Genomic DNA, 19664 nt, shown 5'->3' with positions numbered 1-19664 from the left:
TGATTAGATATGTATATACCTCACAAAGTGATAACCCCAATATGTCTATTACCCATCTGCCACTGAACTTAGTTATTACAATATTATTGACTATATTCCCTAAACTGTACTTTACATCCCCGTGACTATTTTTTTTCAATTACAGTTGACATTCAATATATTTTATATAAGTTGCATAGTGTAGTGGTTAGACACTTATATCTTCACCTAACTTCACATCTTTGGAATGTAGGAGGAAAGTAGAGGACCCAGAGAAAACCCACACAGACATGGGGAAAAGGTGCAAACTCCACACAGTGGCCCCAGCCAGGAATCCAATTTTTTTCTCACTAAAGTTATAATGAAATGACATTACTCGAGAACCTGCTGTGCTTTCAGTTACAGAGTAACAAAATTACAAGAGCAAATTATAAATCTAACCTTAAAATGCTTTGATCTTAAATACATCTACAAGATAACAAACATAAGAAAACTGGAAACGGTAACCAATAATCGTACAGCTATAGATTATTTAACTCTGTTATTCATTTTTAAAAGATATTATCAGTAGTAATGGAAAGCAACATCCACGGTTCTAACCTGTCCCAATAGTTGTTAATAAAACTGCATGTAGCTAACTTGACTAGTACCTGTCTCCACGCTCTCGCATTGGAGCGTGTAAGCTGTATCCACAGATAAGTCATGCTCCCCACTGATGAACGTTCAATTCTTTTCTTTGATTAGCCCTTGGACATTTCATTCTACTACTCATCTAGAGTTGTTTCTCTTTTCCTTTAATATTCTATTTTTATCTTTGTTGCTGGAGTTTCACTTTGTCCTTCTGGACCATTCTGTCTCACCCTTTGTTTTCATTGTCTATCCTGTATCTGTCAGGAGGCTTTTAACTGTAGGTAAGAGAAAAACAGCCTCAGAGCAGCTGCAACCAGTCATCTCCCATCACCAGATATCTGGAGGCTAGCGTGGGCTCCAGCACATTTAAATCCAATAGTGCCACCAAGGATCCATGCTCTGCCATGTCTCGGCTGTGCCCTTAGACACTCAGGGATGTCTCAGCGCCCTGCAACACTGTCATGCCCCCACACCCGGAGGAAGGAGAGCAAACCATTTCTTCACACTCCTCTTTCTAATGTTCAAGAAAACTGTGGAAGTCCCCAGCTGATGCAGCTCATGTGTCACAAGCTCTTTTCTAAACCAATGTTTGGTAGGAAAATAGAGTTGCCTTGTTTGGTTTAAGCTAGTAATCGGGGAGTAAGACATACTTGGAGGAGTCAAATCACAGTGGAAACTGCAGTGTCTTCTATGGCACCTCAGAATTCTTCCTCAGGTGAACAGCATTTACTTTTTAAAACAGTTCAGTGTTGGCTAAGCAAATAAAACTCCATATACAATCACAACTCCTAAATGAAAGTAGTGCTCAGAAAGGCAAATAAATATTTTTATACTCTTAACTTAGTCCCAAACATGTGAAAAATACTTGATGTTATTCTTACGGGCACTACAATAGCCCAAATAGTTAAAGCTCGGAACAGCAGGCCACTCTTAAAAAAATGGTTTCTATCTGGCACTAAAACATCTACATCTTTGTGTTAACAGGTGGGGTTCACATAATCCCAGGAACGTGTCAGTTTCTGGCTGGAGTGATCGCACGGAATCTAACCCCAGCTGTATCTTGAGGGAAACTGCAAGTATTTTGCATATAGATTTCCCCAGAATCCAAAGCACAGATGCTGTTAAGATAGAAATTCCAGGTTAATTTCCTCTTTATATAAATAAATGAAATAACTGGGTATTCCCATTGATGGAATCTAGTAAAATAAGCCCAAGGCAATAATAGGATGTATAAGCACTCAATAGTAAAAAATAAAGTTCTTGCTATAATACTTCCAGGAAGAGAAGTTTACCAGAACGAAAATTTCTCAAGAAATCGTATTCAACATATTTATTCTCCCCCCTGTAAACTTTCATTGGGTGGTTTAGTTAAATCAGGAAAGTAAAATACTAGCTAGATTCTAAAGAACTTGTGTTGGAACCAAGTGACAAATTCTTTACCACTATAATACCTGCCTCAGATAGTACAGGAAGTGTTGTTGAGACAATATACAGTGTGAGATGGGGACCCAGTCTTTCGTTTGTTCAGTATATTTATTTAAAATAATTTCTTTTGAAACAAAGCCCCACTTTTTCTAGTCTTTTCCACTGCTTACAATTTATGCAAAGCTAATGTTTTTTCCCCACATTTTCCAAGCCATCATCTCAGAATGCAGAGCTGAAAAGGCCCTCATTAGTATATAGTTCAACAGATTAAAAAAAAGCCAAAATTGAAGGACACTGAATGAGTTATCCCAGGTCACAGCATAACAAGTCACAGATAGAGCTGGAATTAGAACAGCTGACTTGATACTTGAGTCAAGGATCAGTTAATCAATAAATATCTGTTGAACTCCCACCATGGCAAAAGCACATTGCTAAGCTTTAGAGCTGATTTACAGACACATCATACACTTGCTTGTGTATTTGGGGAGTTTACAATACTGATACAGAAAGGCTACAGACAGAAGAAAAGTGGAAGATAAAAGCCAGTTCCCATTAATTCACGACTAACTGAGTTTGGAAGTCCTTAGATGCTAACCATTTAGAGAAAGAAACGAGTCGGCTATGGAGTGGAGAATGAAGTTGGCAGGAAGAAGAGGTCACAGAGGCAAATCAGGAAGGGTAACCTGCACAGATGAGAAGGAGGTCTGAGTTGGTTTGACTAAGAAGGGGAGCACACACTCTGAAAGGCTCAGGGCCTGCACTGAGTTTTTGGACCCCCTATGTCAGAATCCCTGCTTTGTTCATTGGCCTCATCTCTCTGAGGTTGTGAGTCAGCAGTACTGGAATGAGACCTAGAAATCCAAATTTCAAACAAGCAACTGAAAGTAGCACTAAATTTAAGAGACCAAAATCTTACCTCCAAGACAGTACGACCCCGTCGGCCTTGTCAAGTGTTATGTCCTCTGTATTAAAACTGTGCTGGAACATACCAACATGTTCAATAAACGTTTCTTGCACGACGGTGGCACAGGAGATGATGATTATAGAAAATAATTGCCTTGAATCAAAAGAGCACCCCTAACACTTTAGCTTCCATACGCTTCAGATAAGCACCGACATGGGAAATGTCCTAATATTCTTCAAAAGCTTCTAGTCCTTTTCATAACAAGGTGCCCACTGGAACTACAAATTGGAGGTTATTGGTGGCTATACTTGAAGAAGAATCATACAGGCAGAAGCCAGACTTCAGCGAGTGGAGGAAGACAACAGAAACCAAAGATGTATAGTCATTGTTACCCTAAACCTCAGAAGAGCAAAGAATAGTACAAGTATTAAATTACAAACAATGAAAACAAAAATAACTGAACCATGGCCAAAACAGAACCGATGCCATAGTTAACAAACAAACAAATACGCAACAAACAGAAAAACACATGGAATTCATTTATGTTAATATTTGGTGCTTAAACATGTTAATTATATTTTAATGAGAACTTCTGACACTCATGTTAATTCACCCAAATTCCAGAAAATATTGAGGTGTGCAGAGTGAGATCCCATTTCATTGTACGGAACTGCCCAACTTCATAACCGCCCTTCCATATTCAACTATCAACTCCTGTTAAACTGTGTAACTTCACCTCACATTTTTCTCTGCATACCAGCTTTGAGAAAGCTGAACTAATTCTTGACTTTAGGAAATAACTTTGAATATAATTAGTAGTCATTTCCAAAGACTCTTCAAGATTTAAAGGAGAAGATTGTCTGGTATCACCTTCTCTGAACCCATCCTCTGTCTTCCCAGTCAGAATTAATAATATTCTCAGGCTCAGGCTCCATAGCATTGGGCTGAAAGGTTACTGCCTTTTCTGCCTTGTATTCTTATCAGTCATAGACCATGATTTTTCTCCACTTGTGTCTTCAATCATCACTCAAATCTCTGCTTTTCTCATGAGCACAAAGCTCATATTTTCAGGGACTTCCTTATAAATTCTAGGAATATCCCCCTCCCATCCTAAACCCTAGAAGTCCAAACCAGAATTGATCTTTCTCACTCTACTGCCTGTTCTTTACCAGTCCAACAAGCATACCTGTGTTTGACATATATAAATAAACAAGACCGTTCCCTGAATTCAGTGAGTTTTAGTCTATTTATATTAACAAGTCCATACATATGTCACTGAGAATATGATACAGAAAGTAGTTAGCCTACGTAAAGTTGATCTCTTTATGTTTTCATCTGCCCCATCAGCATTATGAGGAACACCGTCACCACCATCATCACAACACATGTCTCTATAATTTCCTATATGTTAATTCCACTTATTCTTCACAACACGAGGAGGTAAGTACCAGTAGGATCCCCGGTTTTAAAGCTGAAAAAACCAAGGTCAAGTGAGTTCAAGAGTTTTCCCAAAATTCAGAGCTGGGAAACAGTGACGTATTTAGTTATTATTAAGCTGTAATTTATTAATATTATCAATTATAATATAGTATAGGTGTTAACTATGTATTCATAACTAACGTTATATCATAAACAAGTATGTTATGTAAATTATAAATATAGAGTGTAGGCTGCATTAGTATTAATGTATAGGCAATTAATATACATTAATAAAGCTAAAACTACTTAGTTGTTATTCAACTCCATTTTCTATGGAATTATTAAACACTAACAATTCATATTTTGTTCAGTTTGGGCAGGACTCACTGGGGATGGCTCGTTTCTGTTCCGGGGGCCGCAGCCCAGAGCAGCTCCACTGAGACCAGCAGCCGGCTCCCTAAGAGCGCTGGCAGGCTGGCTGCTGGGCCAGGTGTGAGCTCACCTGGGGCTGAGGACAGGAGGCCTTGGGTCCCCCCCACAGGAGCTTCTTCTTAGGCTGCCCTGGAGATGCCCTCCTTCACAGCATGGTGGCTGAATTTCTGCCATGAACGTTTCAAGAGAACCACGTGGCAGTCATGTCATTCTTGTGACTTGGCCTGGGAAGTTGCTGCTGCTATATCCACTGGTCAAAGCCATGACAAAGGACTCCCCAGGTTCAAGGGAATGGGACACAGACTGTACCTCGTAATGGTGGTGGTGGCTACGGCAGAGTTCAAGAACAGCACATGGGATGGGAGGTATTATTACTTTGGTTTTGAAAGCTTACAAAGATAAAGTTTCCTCAATGCCAGTGTCTTCACTTTTACTAGGGAAGGGGGGTCTATGAGGTCACAATTAAGTTCGCAAGCTTGTTGGAACGATGTTGCTAACCTCTTTTGATATCAAAGGGATTATTCATTATGAATTTGTACCAACTGGACAAACAGTTAACCAGGTTTACTATTTGGAAGTGCTGAAAAGGCTGCGTGAAAAAGTTAGACGACCTGAACTTTTCACCAACAATTCATGGCTCTTGCATCACAACAATGCACCAGCTCACATGGCACTGTCTGTGACAGAGTTTTTAGCCAGGAAACAAATAACTGTATTGGGACACCCTCCCTACTCACCTGATATGGCCCCCAATGACTTCTTTCTTTACCCGAAGATAAAAAAAATATTGAAAGGAAGATATTTTGATGACATTCAGGACATCAGGGGTGATCCAATGACAGCTCTGATGGCCATTCCAGAAAAAGAGTTCCAAAATTGCTTTGAAGGGTGGACTAGGCACTGGTGTCAGTGCATAGCTTCCCAAGGGGAGTTTTTTGAAGGTGACTGTAGTGACATTCATCAGTGAGGTATGTAGCATTTTTTCTAGGATGAGTTTGCAAACTTCAATGTCTGACCTCTTATATGTAAGGAAGCATTCTAAATAAATTAAAACAGGTCTAGTATACAATAGACAAGGCTGGGATCAGTGTTATGTCAAAGGTGTAACTGTATAGGAGCTTGTAAACGCCTAGAAACTGGAACTGATCTATGAAACTTTTATTAGCTAATGTGCTCTCAGCAGAACAACAGGAAAAAGATACATTTTACATGCAACTCTTAGAAATTAGTTTACACACAAAAATATATCAGGTTGTGCCAGACACCTGCATTTCAGCTCATGAGATTCAGGTCATGTCTCTTACAACACTGATAATTTATTCATCAATCAGAGAGAGACAGTTTTCTCATAAACTTTCAGAAAGCCTACTCATGGTTTATGTACCCCTGTTTTGCTTATTAGTAAAGCAAAGTTTTGGTCTTCTGTGGGTCCCACTGACCTTCAATGTAGATTACACACAAAAAAAGATGTAGGATTCACTAGGTGGAAATTAAATTTCCTTTAAATCAAATTTATTTTCGTGGACTAGCTAATTTTTTGCAATTGATTTTGGTAATTACTAGGTTATCTTCAATAATAAATACAGTGACTACAAAACCCAAAGATGCATGTGCCTCATCATATTTAATATGCTAGGTATTTCAAAATCTCTAAACCACTGGCATGTTTACAAATTGAATTCATATTGCTTATAGAAAGGACATGATACTTGCAAGATTTTTAGTGCTACCAGGCAAATGTCTGGACATGGACCTACGTATGATTAATAAATGGTTGATAAAGCAAACAGCATCCCCAAAATCAATATGGCTCAATGTCCATATCTGACAACAGCAGCTCCCACACCTGGGCCCTCCTTTCAGTCTTGCCCCATTTGTGGCCCCACCACAGATATTCCCAGCAGTCATTCAGACAGGTTCGTACCACTTAGGAAGTAGCTGCCATCTGCCTCCAGCTCCCTAGTTGCTCCCTTGCTGCCCAGACAGGCCTGGTCATATCTGAGGACTCCCCAGGCCTTCTCCCGACACTTGTCCACTGCAGGGCAACTGTGTGGGATGGTGACCTCCCTGCCCCAATGCCAGGGCCACATCCATTCTGACTGGCTGCTGGCTCTACTATTGCAGGTGTCTCAAATAATTTACTCCTCACCCACACCAGGCTTCTCCTCCTGATCTTCTTGAAACACTGGCAGTGGCCTCATTCCTTGCCAGGGCTGCCACCATTCTGTCACCCTCTCCTTACCTCCCTCCTGTCACCTCAGGAGAAAGACAGCACAACAAGTGAGTACCTAAAAATCCCTCAACCTTCCATTATTCTTTAAAGACAGTAAGTTCCAGATAAGGAAAGAAGGACCCCTGGACCAAACTCTGATTTACTTCTACCTCCAAGCAAAGCATTTGGCAAGTAGTTCCTGAGTGAGCCAAGGGGTGGGACGGTATACAAAGTACGACAGACATTCAGACAGTGTCCTTGGGGTGTCTGGGGTGATATCAGTCTCTGGGTCTGCATAGCCCAGTCACCACCTGACATTATTATTACCCTATAGGAAATCACTTACATGCATTTGTGGGTTTATTTTCTAAACTTAAATGTATATTAATCACTCTTTTTACAATCCCTGGAGAACACTGAATGAAATGAAAAGTATTGCAAAATTGGGGCATCTGGCCCCTATCCCAAAGTATAAAAAGAATGACCATTCACCCCCGTCACCATCACCAACAATCTTCCAAAAAGTATTATCGCTGCTTCACAGTCCTTGGGATAACATTTCTCTCTTAATCGACTCTCTCCAAAAAAACATGGTTCTGGTTACTGTTTTCAACAGACCACATTTGGGAACTTCAACGCAACACTACTTTCTGGGTCTACCTAGTTACCTTAGCATACACCCAGTGAAAATACTCCTCACCAAGGCATCGGAGTCTTAGGTCTAGATCAGTGCCTGTGGACACACGGACAGACAAGAGGTCCGGCTCGGAAAGTGGAATTTCCACAAGCGATGGTGAGCAGGAATTTAGCAGCAGCTTCTCAGCAGCAGAGAATGTCAATGATTCATCAAAACAGGGCCCTGACTGCCCTATTTAAAGGTTAAAAAATTAAATCAAAACTTCAGACTGTATAATTATGGTACACACATAAAAGCGGTGTGCAGTTCCATTCAAAACATCACCCATGTTGGAACATTCTAAATATCAAATACAAGAGCTACTTAAAATTAATTTGTGGTGTAATCTGCAGACAGAGAAGATGTGACTGCTGAAAAACCTTCATTATATTCATATTTGTTATGTATATATTATATAATATTTATATAATAATTTGTTATATATTTATATATACTATATATAATACAACTATATATACTATATATAATACAACTATTATATATAGTATATATAATAAAGATTATAATCTGCATTTATATATATAACCTTTATTACATCCATATATGTTATGTATATGTGAATACACGTGTGTATATACACATATACATATACATATATACATGTACATAAAATCCATTATGCAGACATTATCTTCTTTTAGCTCTAAAATAAACTGAAAAGTATGTATGATACATGTTTTCCAAATAAAGAAACTGAGGCTTAGAAAGTCAAAATAAACCCGTAAGTGTGAATACAGGTAATTGGTTCAGCCTCTCTCTCCGAGCCTTGGAATCTAAGATGTAAAGTAATAATATCTGTCCTGTGGAAGGTCACCTCCCGATAGCCCACCCTCAGATGACACCATCATACATGCTGTTTACATGTGGTTTGCCCCTTCAATGATTCTGCATCAATACACCCAAGAAAAAGTGAGACAGACAGAGACATCAGAAGATGAGGAGTGGCAGAGGTGCTATGCAGACACTGCATGAAAGATGGTGACTGTCCTCAGGGTCCACCACAGCACAGACGTGGACATGAGTGAGCGATAATGGGGACACTGCTACAGAATCCCTGGGCCCTTCAACTCCCAATGACAGTACACACACATTTCTACCCCTTGGCCCTCGTAATCCCAGTTACTCCATAGGTTGCCAAAAGTAGGGAGAAATGGATAAGAAATGAACTCCAGAAGAAAGTAAGCATGCCTTTGGGTAGAAGATGGGGAATTCAAGATGGGATATGCAGGGTTGAATAATAACAGCAGCAGCGACAATTAATCATAATTGCTAATATCTATTGAGTACTATGTGTTGGAAACCTCATGGCTTCTTCAATATTCTACAATAGCAATTATTACTATGGTCTCCATCTTACACATCAGGAGTGTGACGCTGAGTGTGAGTCTGAGGGCTCACAGCTGGTGAAGGGCAGACCCTGTTCAGAGGCAGGGGCTGACGCTCGGGTGTGACCAGCCTGATCAAACAAAACAGCCTATCCACCATTCCACTGTGACCACAGATCACAAACTCACCTCAGAACAGGTAAGAACAGGTAAGCAGAAGTATATTAGAGGTTGGATTGAGAGAGTGGTTCACAGAAAATACAGCCACATTTGCACATGGAAGGGAGTGGGAGAGCGGGCTGCAGGTTAAAAGTAAGGCTAATCAGAGGACAGACGGGGCTTGAAGTCCACTGCCCACCTGTTTCTTAGGCTTCTCTCTTGGTCTTGGCCCTTGCCTGACAGCTGATGGCTTCAATGTGGAGAAAACCCAAATATCTACATGGATTCCAATGAATTGAATTCTAAGGACACCTATGTAACCCTCTTTGTGAGTATCACGGTTGGTAGACACACTCAATAACAATACATAAAACAACATAACTACTTGAGTCCCGTGCCTAATATGTGAAGTTTGAAAAATTGCAAGCAGATCCACTAAGATTCTGTGTCCCACTGGAGCAGAAGCTGTGATGTGAGGAAGGACCGTCTCAGTGCCAACACACATGGAAAAGGGAAAACTGGAAATGTCGAGACTTTAACACCAAGATGATTAAAAAAGAAGACAAGGGCAGCCCAGGACAAAGATATTATTTCCATCTACTTGGAAGAAAGGTTTTCCCTAGGAAGAGGAGATGGACAAAAATCTAAACTATACAAATATGTTTGGTAACTTGTTTAGGTGTCATGTGTAAATATCCACACATATATTCACTATCACGTTAACTGTCTATAAAGTGAGCATAGTATGAAGTCAGCCAGGGTGAACTGCTGTTTTTATCATTAGTATACAGTTTGCATTTTTTTTTTTTAGCTGAGCCATCCTACCACCTGTTGGCAGCTCAGTGGCAGCTCAGCTCAAGCCGGGCATTGAACTGCTGTTGCTCAGAGCTCGCACTCTTGAGTGAGTTCTTAACCAACTGAGCCACTCAGCCAGCCCTTGTATTTAAGAACTTTGATGGGCATCATTAAATAGTAGTACCTGGGCTAGATGACTTCACCTGAGCATAAATAACACGCGGGGTTTGAATTTCTACTCCTCCTCATGTGTAGGTACAGAGTTAAACTGCACTGAAAGTCTGGGGTTTTAATTTTCTGCTCTGTAAGAGACCTATTAACTAAATACAAAACTCTTCCTTTTATTAGACTTACCGCTTTTGAAATCCCTACTGTGTGTTTGGCAATCTATCCAAATAATTTTTTAAGCATCTTTTTTTAAAGAAAGTTTTTAAGAAACTTTAACTATAAATAAACTTCCATCTTATAAATATGTGATAAGGACAACTTCCCACGGAGATTAATTTAGCTGAGATATTTTCAGTACAGGATGAATAGGAATTTTTTTTTAAACTCATCTGATAAGGTTGTGATTAAAGGTGACAACCTGCCAAGTAAAGCCTGGCCTATTGTGTCTAGTTTAGCAACAAAAACGCAGTTCTCGAGCTAGCAGCTGGGGCTCCCCCAGATGAATCCTGTAGATCTGATAAATTTTATCGTTTATTTCCATGAATCGACATGAAAGGCATTAATGCACCAGCAATGTATAACTTCATCAATTGCATACTTCTAATATTTAATTCCATTAAAATAAACATAATTCCTGTCTTTTTTTTTTTTTTAGACTGGGGAATTGGCGGAGGGGAACAGTGTTGGGAAATTGGGGAGGAGGACCAGCCAAGTTGTTGTTCTTCAGTCTTAGTTGTGGAGGGTGCCAGTTGCCATCTGGCTGCCCGTCGGGAGCTCATGGCCTCTAAGCTCAAGGTGCTGTGTTACAATCTTAGTTGCGGGTGGGCAGAGCCACCATCCCATGTGGGAATTGAACCAGCAGCGTTGTTGTTAAGAGTGCACGCGCTATCCACTGAGCCATCCGGGTGGCAGCTCAGCTCAAGGTGCCGAGTTCAGTCTCATTTGCAGGTGAGCATAGCCCACCATCAAACTGGCAGTCTTGTTAAGAGTACCTGCTCTCACCAGCTGAGCCATCCTGCCACCTGTTGGCAGCTCAGCGGCAGCTCAGCTCGGGCACAGCATTATTGGCCCATGTGGGAATCGAACCGATGGCCCTGTTGCTCAGAGCTCGCGCTCTTAAGCTAATTCTTAACCAACTTAGCCACTCGGCCGGCCCCCTAAGGGTCTGTTTTTTTAATGTTCGTTTTACCCTGCAAAATCTTTTAACTACTGGAAAAGAACCAAATCTTTTTCTAGTGTTAGTTCACTTACTGTCTTAAACTCTACGAAGTGCTTCACCTGTAAACAGAGAGGACAGCAATGCTGAGTTCACAGGACTATTTTGGCTCCTAAATAGTGTAATATTGCAATCTTGAGGGGACTCCATAAACATTCCCTCTATCTTCAAATAAGCAGTAAGACCAAAGAGTTGGAATATGGAGGTCTAGGCCTTTACCCTCAAGTCTGATAAAAGGTGGCCTGGAGAGCGGGCCAATAGGGTCAACTTAACTTAGTGCTGCTGGCTGGCGGGGCGCCTCTGCCAGGGCAGGGCTCTACGCCAGGTTCTCAGCCCCGCTCTCTGCAGGCAGACAGGGAAGAGAGAACTGCCAGGCAGAGAAGTGGGCCAGGCTGTTCTGCTCCCAGGGGGAGAGTGAGGGACCACAGTGAGGCCGGGTGTGTTTGGGCAAAAATACCTCCCAGAAAAATCAGGTATAGAGATGAACTATTTTCCTTTAACAAGTTAAACTGTGATTCCTGCCACATTCAGCTACAAGACAGCAAGTCCTAAAAATATGCAGGGGTTTAGATTATACTCATTGTAACGATTTGAGTGACACCCAGTATAAGAAGCTGTGTTGTTTCTAACCCACCAAAGTGTTTTTCTTACTCAGAAAGGGGGACTCAAAAATTGTACCCTCCCCTCTCTAGCTGCAAACTATCCAGGTGAAACTTGATAATCTTTATTTGCACCCAGAATTTTATTACAAAGCTAGACTATGAACAAGTTGAAAACAGGTATAAATTTAGGTATTATATCTAATATCAATTTCCATGTGATCTCCTAACCCATTATGTAGAAAAAACTACAGACACTAGATTTCTTACTAATTCTTCTGAAATTTTTATGCATATCGAGTGCAAAAAAATTTATCCAGGAGAAATTGTAACATGTATAGTTGACATCTTGCTTTCTTCATGGTACGTTTTGAAGATTGTCTTATATCGACATCTACAGAACTTTTTTTAACCACTATTTAGTAATCCAAAATAGGGATTTATCTTAACTTGATTGGTCTCCTATTAACGAACATTTTGGTATGACCACTGTAATTCAATAAAACCTTTCTTAAATTTAAAGTTTTTAAGTAGGAAGTCTTCCTAGGAGGGAAATTTGGATATCTGAGGAGTCAATGTATATCTTCATTTCACATTTTTTAAGTCAGGCAAATTGCCTACTGATGGGTCTGCACCAATCTATACTCTCACCAAGAGCACACAAGGGGGACTTTTCCCAGAACCGTTATGTTCTCAGAATCTGTCGGTCTGGTAGGCTAAGAAGTGCCTCATTTTATGTGTATTTCTTTAATTACTAATGAGACTGAGGTTCTTTTTTTCTTGTATGGTTACTGTTTATTCATATTTTTCGAATTATGAATTGCTTTTTGCTTAATTTTCTATTGTGTGGTTTGTATTTATTGCTTTGCATTTTAAGGATGTTTTTCCTTTTTCTGCCTTTTTGCAATTATCATACAAGCATGTTTCTGTCATTTGATTTTGTATGTTTAGTAATATAGATTTTTTTAATGAATAATATTTTCCTGTGTTATTAGGATTTATGAATTTGATGTGATTGATAAATTTGATATTATCTTAGGTTTACTTTTCCAGTGTCTTGTAAGCATTCACAAAATAGCTTTTTGTTATTTTGATTTGGAATAAAATAGTTACATAGTTATAATATTTATAGGTTAATTTATGGAGAACTGACATTTTCACAATACCAAATCTTCCTATCTAAAAACATGCCATGTGTTTCCACATATTTAGTCATTCTTTTTTGCCAACAGTGGAGGTTTAAAGTTTTTCATGTTGGTGCTACACATTCTGACTGGATTTCTTCCTAGGTATGTTATCTTTTTTGTTGTTGTTGATATTATACATAGGAGCTCTTCTTCCAAAATCTAACTGTTTATTTGTTTTGTGTATGAAAACTTACACTAAGTTCTGTACAGTAAACTTTTAAAGTAGACCCTTTACTAAATTTTCCTTTTTTAAATTTGTTTTCACTGACATTCGTAAGCTTATCATAGATAATATTATCTGAAAATAATGATAATATCATAGCTAATTTGAAAGGCTAACAAGATTTTGATTGTTCTTCCCAAACTATCATGCACACACACACAAAAATCACAGAAAATAACTTTGTCTTTCTTTCATACTTTAATGTCTTAAACAAGGGCCTTTTTTTTCTTATATTTACTTTGAATTTATTGACCATAAAATTCAATATATGTATAGTTTCAATTTTCCTTTTTGACTTTCATATTTGAAAGGAAGAAAGAATAGCGTAAATATTATAAAAATGTGGTCTTCCAAAGAAAAGCTTTTATGGCTTTTCTCAATAAGTTTTATCTAGAAGTTGGGAATTGTTATGCATGACTGAACCCAGAAATCTCAGTGACACAGAGCAAATGGTTCTTCACATTTTCATTCCATCCATATTGAATACAGGAGATATAAAGAAGATGCCAGTTGATCCGGTCACCCAGGAATCTGCCATCTTGTTTAGGGGTAACCACTTTATTAGGTAGACAGTAGCAGAGGTGAGCACCAGATATCAGAAACAAGAATTCTTTTCTGGTGGTGATGCTGAGAAAGCATTAGAATGCAGAGAGGTCAGGAACACAGAGGTAGGGAAAGTACTCTAAGTCAGCAGAAAACTATAATCTGTCAGCCATAGGATTTGTAAACAAAATTTTACGGGAACATGCTTTTTATTTTACATGTCACCTGACTGGTTCCATGCTAAAACTACAGAGGTGAGTAGTTTCCACAGAGGCCAAGTGGCCTCTGTCTTTGGACTCTCTGGTCCTTTACAGAAAAGGTTTGCCACCTTTGTTCTAAATCATGTCATGATCAAGTTCCCACAGACAGAAAAGAACTAGGTATGTTCCATTGTTTGCGGGTACGTGTGTGTGTAGTGGGGGCAGTGGAGTTATACAGGTTGAAAGCAGATGGGGTTCATGGGAGCTAAGACCCAGGCCTGCCATGTCTGCAGTGGGCACCACAATAGATGAAGGCTGAAAGACAGGGCAGATCACAGCTACACTGAGTAAAGTTTTGAGAGCAAAGTTATGCAATTTAGAATGCATTTGGTAGCAGGAAGAATTTATAGATGTTGCTAGAATGTGGGCCATGATCAATCATGATCAATATGGAAAACGGGAAAGATGAATTGGATTGTCTGTGGAGGAGTATTTGCAGTAGGAGACAGCTGAAAGAGAACCAGTGCAGTAGTCAAGGAATGTGGCTTTGTCAGCTTCACACAGCATCCACCACACAGAGAGTAAACTAAATTGCTCTCCTTGAATGAGGAAAAACAGCAAAGTTATTACATTAATTTGGGACTAAGTTAATGAAAGTAACCCTAGGTAGGTGCTTAGTGGAGGTGAGAAGGACAAGAAAGCTATCCTTGGCCTAACAATATTGAAGGACTTGAAAATAACACTGCAAGGAATAAAGGGGTCATACCTGAAAATATTAGGTGAAGGAGCCAGTTTTATAGCTTTGTCAGAAAGCAGTCAGAGAAGTCAAGCTCTGGGTCAATGAGCATTGACCATCTCACAGCTGCTGATGCTAGAGTGAGCTTGAGGCCAGGAATTGAAACAGGAAAACCTTACAGTTGACACTCATGCTTTGCAGAGGCAATCTTTTAAAACTAGGGGGTTTTCATGCAAACATGATAAATACCTTCTTTCTCTTGAAAAACTCGGGCAAATGTACCACACTGAGACTTGTCTATGCACGACATTCTCAGGTAGGAGTTGCGAGGGTTCCCCTTCAGCATGGGCAGGGGTCTCCAGTAGGCAACAGCCCTGCCATTCCCTGATGGTTCCCAACAATGGGGCCAAATGTCATTTTCAATTTGTCATTGAGCTTGAATTTATATTTTCCTTTAGCAGAAATATATTTTTCTAGTTCCACATCTCTTACCAAAAAAGAGAGCAAGAAAAAGACCAAGATTGCTATATGTTTCAAGAAAAGAAATTGGAGACAGTATATCATCTGAGACTGAAAATCTTGCCTGGCTGATTTACTAGCAAACACCTGGCCCACAATGTGACTCCTGTAGACAGCTGAGCTTTTGCACCCTAATCCTATTCATACAGAGCACAGCAAAGAAATAGGCAATAGCTGGGGTCCCATGCATTCTAAGACAGTTAAAATTAATCTATAGTGTTTCTATAGCTTGATAAAATAGATAAATGCAATAGCTAAAACTCAATATTGCTCTATTTCAGAATATTAAAAAAATACTAAGGTTATGCTGATAGGCCCAAACATCATAAAGATGGAGAACATTTACCAAAAATCAACTTGATTATTTCTGGTCAAGATGGCAAAGTAGATAAACATTGTGCTTGCCTCCTCTCAGGACAACATCAATAGTACAATAAACCTACAGAACAACCATCATTGAGAACCATCTGAAGTCTACCTGAACAGAAGTCCTATAGCTACAGACATACAGAAAAAGCCACATCAAGACTAGTAGCGGGGGAAGAGACACGGAATGGGCTGGTTCCACATGCGCCTCTGACCATTAAAAAATCAGGAGGGATATCTGAGCTGCAGAGTTCCCCACCAAAGGAGCGAAACGTCCCAGCACCACACCAGACTCCATAGCCCAGGGTTCCAGTGCCAGAAACAGAAGTCTGCATAATTTCTGGCTGTGAAAACCAGTAGAGATTGTGGCTGAGTGAGGAGGACAGCTGGAGTCTCAGACACTCCTCTCAAAGGGCCAGCACATGGACTTACTTGCTGGTGGACTGACTCACTTACTCTGAGCTCCAGTGCTTGGGAAGGGGCACCAGAGACATACGGGAAGGAATTGAGTTGTCTGGCATCAGGTTGAGGGCTAGAGGAGCAGCTTCCTATAAGACAGAAGTGCTAGCAGACACCACTGTTCCTTTGTTGAGCCCTCCCCTGCTCCCAACCTGCAGACATGAACGCCACCATATCTGAGTCTCCATCTACCAGGCTGACACCATTCACCCCACCCTGGTGATTCCCTGAGACCCCACACCACCCAACGTGCAGGCCCATCAAAGCCATTTCCAGTGGCTTTTCCATGCAAACAGCATGTCTTGGCTCATGCTACAGATTTTCCTAAAACCTCTCAAAGATTCACAAGCCCCCCAAAAGCATCTGGCTTCGGCATGCCCGATACCTCTTACTAAGCAACCCGAAGCTCTGCACTAGCAGCGGCCAGAATCAGTTCACAGCTTAGCCTTCCTCACACACATCCAAGCCCAGCACAAGTGGCAGCCATCTGCAGATCACTTTATAGCTCATACCAAGTGGCCCCAGGATGGGCACAGGCTGTGGCTGAAACATGGACTGCGCCAAAGCCTCTCCTGAGAAACCCCAGAACCAACAGACCCAGTGGCAAGTTTCATATCACACCAGAGCATCACCCAACCACCTTCACAAATGACACACCCAATGGGCAGGCACCAGATCCCTGCTAAAGCAAATCCTAGTCCATTGGGTCGGCCACTGCACAGCAGCTCCTCCACTGTACTCACAACCAGTCCTCACAACAAATCAGCCCAAGGGTCAATCCCTCCCACTGATGTGCCAACAGCAACCAAGGCTCAACTACAACAGGAGGGCACACATGAACCAAACAAGGGACGCACCTGGAACACCCAGTTCAGGTAACAAGGGAGACTATGTCACTCAGCTCCATAGAACTACTACATATGGCCACCCTACTAATACTGGAAGACATAGCAGCCCTACCTAATACATAGGGAAAAAAAACCCAGAAAACAAAATCAGCGAGGCAGCCAAAATAGGGAGACAAAGAAATACATCCCAAATGAAAGAACAGAAGAAAATTCCAGAAAAAGAACTAAATACAATGGAGGGAAGCATCTTACCAGATACAGAGTTAAAACACTGATTATAAGGATGCTCAAGGAACTTAGTGAGAACTTCAACAAAGAGATAGAACATAAAAAACGACACAGAAACCATAAAAAAGAATCAGAAGTGAAGAACACAACTGAAATGAAGAATGCACTAGAAGGAATCACCAGAAGACTAGATGAAGCAGAGGAAAGAATCAGCAACTTGGACGATACAAGAAAACTCCCAATCAGAACAACAAAAAGAAAAAAATAAAATAAAGGAGAATAGTTTAAGAGAACTCTGAGACAACATCAAGTGCAAGAATATTCACATCATAGGGATGCCAAAAGGAGAAGAGAGAAAACGAGAAATTGAGACTGTATTTTAAAACTTCCCTAACCTGGTGAAAGAAATAGACAAACAAGTGCAGGAAGCACAGAGTGTCCCAAAGGAGGTGAACCCAAAGAGGTCCACACCAAGACATGTCATAATTAAAATGCCAAAGACTAAAGACAAAGAAAGAATCTTAAAGGCAGCAAGAGAAAAGCAGTTAGTTACCTACAAAGGAGCTCCCATAAGACTGTCAGCTGATTTCTCAACAGAAACTTTGCAGGCCAGAAGGGAGTGGCACAAAATATTCATTCAAAGAAAAGCAAGGACCTACAACCAAGACTACTCCACCCAGCAAAGCTATCATTTAGAATCCAAGGATGGATAAAGAGCCTCCCAGAAAACAAAAAGCCAAAGGACTATTACCAAACCAGTACTACAAGGATTGTTAGAGAGACTTCTTAAGACAGAAAAGAAAAGATCAAAATTATGAATAATCAAATGGCAATAACTACATATCTAGCAACAATTACTTTAAATGTAAATGGATTTAGTATTCCAATCCAAAGGTAGGGTGGCTGAATGGATAAAAAACAAGACCCTTACATATACTGCGTGCAAGAGACTCACTTCAGATTGAAAGACACACACAACTAAAAGAAAAGGGATGTAAAAAGATAGTTCATGAAAACTGAAATGAAAGAAAAAAAAACTGGGATAGCAATACTATGTCAAACAAAATAGACTTTAAAACAAAGTCTATAACAAGAGACAAAGGACCCAGTAATCCCAATTCTGGGTATTTATCTGAAAAAAGCCAAAACACTACTTTGAGAGGCTGTGTACATCTATATGTTCACTGCAGCAGTTTACAATGGCCAAGATGTGGAGGCAACATAGGTGTCTGTCGCTGGAAGAATAAATAGAGAGGAGGTGGCACATATATACAATCGAATATTGCTCGGCCATGGGAAGAAATGGGTTCTTGCCATCTGCAGCAGCATGGATGGACCTGGGGGGTATTGTGCTGAGTGGAGTATGTCAAAAACATATGCAATGTGATTTCACTTATATGTGGAATATAAAGATCAAAAAAAACAGACAAAAAATTCATAGAAACAAAGAACATTTGTTGGTTGCCAGATGGGAGGGGGACGGGGGAGGTGGGTGAAAAAGGGGAAGGAATTAAGAAGTATGATTTGGTTGTTACAAAATATTCATGTAAATAGGCATGTAAAATAAAGCATAGGGAATACAGTCAATAATATTGTGATAGCATAGCCCAGTGTCAGATGCTGCTGGACTTATAATGGTGATCACTTCTTTAGGTGTACACCTGAAACTAATATAGTTTTATATGTTAGCTATATTTTACTAAAAATATTTTTTAAATATCTTATTGGATTCCATTACTCTTAGGAAAAAGACCAAAATTTTGAACAGAGGCCCAATTATAGCCAGGCATCCATTATCCTCTGCATTTTTGTTTTCCTCCACATTTATTACTCATACTTTCTATCCTCTGTTCACCCTATGCCTCAGTGTAATTTTGGTCATTAGTTTCTTGTCACTGAAGGTCATTCCCTCTTTATAGATGATCTCCCACTCTTATACTCAAGCTCTTCTTTACCTCGTACTTCTACTCTTCCTTGAAATTGTAGCTCAATCTTCACTTTTTCTAAGACTCCTTCACTGGCCTCCTTCACTGGGTCAAAGGTTCCTCTTGGTGCCTTTCTTTGTTAGCACCCATCACAGTTATAACTTGTTTTAAGTTGTGTAACACTTAAATAATCCCAGTCTCTCCCATGAGAACTCCAACAAGGCTGGCACTTTTTCAGTTTTTACTTGGTAACTTATTCTCGGTGCCTAATACAATGCCTGACACAAACTAGGTATTGAATAGGTTTTAATAAAATAAAAATGAATCTGAATTAAGCATGAAAAATAAATCAATCTGATTCCAAGGTTGCCATGACGGAGGTATGGACACCTTCCCCTGCCCAGTAAAATGGGGCACATGAATGTATAGGAGGTGTGACAATTAAGTTCATGAAGTCATCCTAGAAAAAG

Source organism: Hipposideros armiger, unplaced genomic scaffold, assembly GCF_001890085.2.
Source record: "Hipposideros armiger isolate ML-2016 unplaced genomic scaffold, ASM189008v1 scaffold_113, whole genome shotgun sequence".
Classification (NCBI taxonomy): Eukaryota; Metazoa; Chordata; class Mammalia; order Chiroptera; family Hipposideridae; genus Hipposideros; species Hipposideros armiger.
The sequence above is the reverse complement of the archived record's forward strand: the minus strand, read 5'-3'. Positions refer to the sequence as shown.